General features: G+C 40.9%; 1 long non-coding RNA gene across 1 annotated transcript; it reads right to left on the bottom strand.

Annotated features, from left to right (window-relative positions):
* Positions 1–1,704: 1,704 nt before the first annotated feature.
* Positions 1,705–3,349, bottom strand: LOC129392500 (uncharacterized). Its single transcript, XR_008618459.1, has 3 exons — positions 3,266–3,349; positions 2,759–2,920; positions 1,705–1,760 (listed from the first exon to the last, which is right to left on the bottom strand). It is a non-coding gene; the product is annotated as an uncharacterized lncRNA (long non-coding RNA).
* Positions 3,350–5,152: the final 1,803 nt, after the last annotated feature.

Genomic DNA, 5,152 nt, shown 5'->3' on the forward strand with positions numbered 1-5,152 from the left:
AGCAGGATTGAAGGCTCATAAAGATAGTGACCTCTGGTAAGAAAATGCATTGCGTTCAATATAATGAGAGACAATATGAATTGAAACTAACTAGTCGATCTGAGAAATGAGTGGCAAGACTAAGAATACCTTAATAAATAAACATGAGATGGCTTAGAGTTGGCACATGAAATATCAGTCAATCATAAGAAAAACTCCCTTATATCTAAAGCTAGCATTTCCAGTGAAATAAAAAACAAGTAGAGGGCTTCCCTGGTGGCGCAGTGGTTGAGAGTCCGCCTGCCGATGCAGGGGACGCGGGTTCGTGCCCCGGTCCGGGAGGATCCCACGTGCCGCGGAGCGGCTGGGCCCGTGAGCCATGGCCGCTGAGCCTGCGCGTCTGGAGCCTGTGCTCCGCAACGGGAGAGGCCACAGCAGCGAGAGGCCCGCGGACCGCAAAAAAAAAAAAAAAAAAAAAAAAAAAACATAGTAGAATGGCTTAGTATAATTTTAGCTAGAGAAAGGGATGAGAAACTTATTTTTATTCAGCATCTACTAGATGTCAGGCAATTTATGTACATAAAATGATCACTTAATTATCAATGAATTTCACGATATTTACTTATCACAATATAATTCATCACATCTAATTATCACAGTATCCTGCCAAGTCAGACCGTGAGCTTTAAGGAAATCAAGTCACTTGTTGATGGTTACTTGGAAAGCAACTAATTGTTGGGGCTGGTAAGTCTGAAATCTTCAGGGCAGGTGGCAGGCTGGAGACCCAGGAAGAATTAACGCTGAATCTTGAGTCAGAAGGCAGTCTGGAGGTAAAATTCCTTCTTTCTAGGGGGACCTCAGTATTTTCTCTTAAGGCTTTCAGCTGATTGGATGAGGATCAACCACATTATGGAGAGTAATCTGCTTTACTCAAAGTCTACTAATTTAAATATTCATCACATCTAAAAAATATCTTCACAGGAACATCTATCCTGATGTTTGACCAACTCTTGGTTCCCCAGCCTAGCCAAGCTGATATATACAATTAACCATCACACCAGGCCACGGCAATTAAATGATATCAGTTAGCCCTGTACCTTAAGGCTCCTGTCTCCTGTCAGGGCCAGGGTCCCTGAGGTGGCTTGGAGACAGAGCTCCTCACCACGGGCATGACCACATGCCAGCTGATCTGCAAGCCAGTCCCAGAGGCGTGTGAATGTGAGGCATCAGGGAAGGCCAGTGAGGAGAGAGGTTCAGAGGCCTCCATCCAGGCATCCATTCAGGAAGAAGGCAGTGAGCTGAGACCACAGAGCAAAGGAAGCTGTGATTGGTCAGAAGTCTGAGGGAGAAATGAGGCTGGGGTGAGACTGTGTGTATGAGAAGCAGCGAGAGAGGTACACTCAGGGCCAGAGAATGTCACGAGGACGGCAACAGTCCACAGTAAAAACACTGGCTATTAAAGAGACAAAAGATAACTGGATCTCTAGAGGTACACTCATGATATTTCGGTTCTCAACTGAGTCCTAAATGTGCAGTTGTGGTTATCCCTGAACAGTTCTCCAAACTCCGAGACTTGTGACTGTAAGATTACCATTCTTCCATGTTGTCATGTGTTGTCTTAGTCTGTTTGGAAGGCTATAACATAATACCATAGACAGGGTAACTTATAAACAATAGAAATTTATTTCTCACCGTTCCAGAGGCTGGATGTCCAAGATCAGGGTGCCATCATGGGCAGGTTCTGGTGAAGGCTTGTTTCCCGGTTCCAGCTGAGTCCTCACCTGTGCAAGGGGATAGGGAGTGCTCTGGGGTCTCTCTCATGTGGACGCTAATTCCATTCATGCGTGCTCCTCTTTCATAACCAAAGGCCCTCCCTCCTTACACCATCACTTGGGGCATTAGGATTTCAACATATGCTTTGGCGAGGGGGTGGGGAGGGGATGGGGGATGGGGGGAGAGCATAAAGCAAACATTCAGATCATATCATATGTCTTTATATGGGGCCAATGAGCCAGATTTTCTGGCTGCAGAGCTTGGCTTGCCCCTCCCCCCCCACCTACTAATCTGGGGCAACTATTTTGACAATTTAAGCCCCAGTTTTCATATCTGTAAAATAAAAATAATATCACCTACATTAAGGTTGCAGTGAGAATTAAATAAGATAATCAATACATCTAAAGCAATTAACATTTTGCTTGGCCAATAATAAGTGTTTAATGAATGTTAGCTGTTATCAGTTCTATCCATCTCCTCCATCAGAACCATGTTGAAAAGTTAACCTCTGGCCACTCAATATAAATGCCTCTTGTTTTTGCACGTGTTTATGATGGGTTTTTAAGTTATGCATATGTGAGTGTATTTCTATTTCATTTGTGTTTGTGGAGCACCCATTAAATTTAAGAACATATAATGCCTTTCAAACTTCCCATAATGTCTCACAATTCCTAGTGACTTTTATTAAATTTAACAAGCGTTTATTGAGAACATACTATGTTCAGGGTCCCACACCAGGTGCTATTCACTACAGTGGACGAAACGAATGTGTTTATCATTAAGAAAGCTTTTCATAAAGTTTTTATATAAAGTCTCAGCACCGAAGTGAGAATGTAATAATATGAATCTGGAGGCCATACAACTGGGTGTCTATCCGGGAGGGACACAGACTGCAAAGACAAGCTCAAGGTTCAGCGACTCATATTCAGTTTTCAACGTTTACGAAATGCCTGCTCTGTGCAAGCAGGACAATCCTTAGCTTCAAAGGTGTTAGAAGATGACTTACCTTAAAGATGTGTGCTTTGTTTATTTGCTTTTGTTTTGGGAGGTGATCTATGATTGTAAATTTTTATTAAATCCTAGCAGCATTCTTGACACTAAACAAACACAGTGAGTTGCTAATCACAGCACGGGTCATTTATTTTCTGTTCTGGGTCACTTCTTTTCTCTATTGAAGGAAAAGAACATGACAGCTCTCTGTTAATAATGCCAAACTAAAAAATCCATTTTCTTTTTAAAATCTGAGTATCATGTTCCTTTAACCACACCTCCTTTTTAAACCTGGTATTCACTTCTGTCCATATTTTTCAAGATACTACTTAGTAAATAAGACACGCTACTAGAAGGAATCGAGAGGTAAAAGGAAGCCTGAGCCACCATCACTAGTTTCTATGAGCAGGAGGTAGATTATGCTTTCAGAGTTGCTATGTACATTCTCCCTTGGCTCTCCTTCCCCACAGAACCCGAAGAGCAAAACAATACATCTCCCCATGAATATATTATCAGCACTAACTTGACAGTCTCACTGTTGACAGCATTGGTTGTACTTCACTTCACTTTCCTCCTGTGGTCGAAAACCAGATCCAGCCCCCTGGGCCCTTCCTGGGGCTGTACAGCAGCTGAAGGGCCAACTGCCAATGGCTCTGGAACAGGCTTTCCAGCCTCGGCACCTGACTTCCTGGCTGCCTCCATTTCTGGTCTCATTGGTTGATGCGGCAGCTGTGATTGTGACAATGAGCTTGGTGTTGGGTCAAGTTTTTGTTTGGCTGACTTATTCCCACAGATGCCATTTTCCTTGACTCACCCTTGACTACTGAGAATGCTCTTTATTACCTTTTAAAATCATGTGATATCCATAAGCAAAAATTGGGATTAACATTTTTGAAAGCATTACCCATGACTGATTTTTTTTTTTCAATGCTGAAATGCAAGACGTAAAGCTAGAGCCAGCCCAATCCTGCGTTTAGCACAGTGGTGTATCAAGTGTCATTTGTAACTTCAGAATAAAATGCACAGATTTTTTTCCTGATCTTAGGAACCTGGATGCAATGTCCACCCATGGAAGCAGTTTACAAATGCAAAAGTAGGAAGCGTTTTTATGTATTAGAAACATTGTGACAATCCTCCTTTAAAAGAATAAATAATTGTGTTCTAATATAAAGAATGTGAAATAAAAATATGTATAACTCTATTGATAAAACAGGACTTTTATTCAATAGTTATAAGACAAGTCACTTGCAAAACTTGCTTACACAAGGAAAAAAGTCTCGGTGGTATAGCTTTCTTTACCATAGAACACCATCCTCCCCCAAAACAGACTGCAATAATTAATGTCCGTAGTATGAAAATTCTATGTGATATAATTTATTTATGCTTTGTTTAAAAAAGGCCAAATTGAATGCCAGCACTTGAGATCTTGAAATAATGCTGCATATGTTGATACAATAATTTATTAATTTTATTGATTCTCCTACTTATATGTTGATATTTTAAAGAAGTGTATTGTTTTTATTATACAAATTTATAAGATATCTAAATATTAAAGAAATATATAAAGTAGAAAATAAAAGTCTAACCACAGACATTTTAATATAAACAGCCTGGTGAGTAGTCCTTCAAACTTCTCTCTCCATATTCTAATGTATACAGACATAATTTTTACCAAACTATATCTAATATTTCTTAGACATTTTTTCATTTCATGATCTCTAAAACTATCTCATTCTTTGAATACACACATATTAGTGGGTTATATGAGTATTATATAAAATATACAAATATTAGTGGGTTAAGTTCATGACTTTGCAGCCAAATGTCTTGGTTGAGTTTGAATCCTAGCTTCACTATTAGTAATTCTCTGACTTTGACAAGTTGCTTATTTTCTCTGTAATCCACTTTCTAAACTTGTAAGGTGTGATATTAACAATACCTCCCTGAAATGGTTGTCACGCAGGATGAGGAGTTACTGCTTGGAACTGGTAGGCATGCAACCACGACAGTGCTGCTACCATGGATGTGTGATATCTTATTAGCAACCTCATGTTGGTGGACATTTAGAGTGATTACAGTTTTTATTCTCATACATCACACACTAGTGGACTTCTAAGTACAATGTTGTGAGTATTTCTACAGGCTGTATTTTGGAAGTACAGTTTTCTAATCAAAGGTGATACACATCTTTTAAATGATAGATATTGCGGAGTAATCATCCCCCAAATTCTAACTACTCACACTGTGAATAAAAGTGAATGAGAGGGCTTCCCTGGTGGCGCAGTGGTTGCGCGTCCGCCTGCCGATGCAGGGGAACCGGGTTCGCGCCCTGGTCTGGGAGGATCCCACATGCCGCGGAGCGGCTGGGCCCGTGAGCCATGGCCGCTGGGCCTGCGCGTCCGGAGCCTGT

Source organism: Physeter macrocephalus, chromosome 2, assembly GCF_002837175.3.
Source record: "Physeter macrocephalus isolate SW-GA chromosome 2, ASM283717v5, whole genome shotgun sequence".
Taxonomy (NCBI): Eukaryota; Metazoa; Chordata; class Mammalia; order Artiodactyla; family Physeteridae; genus Physeter; species Physeter macrocephalus.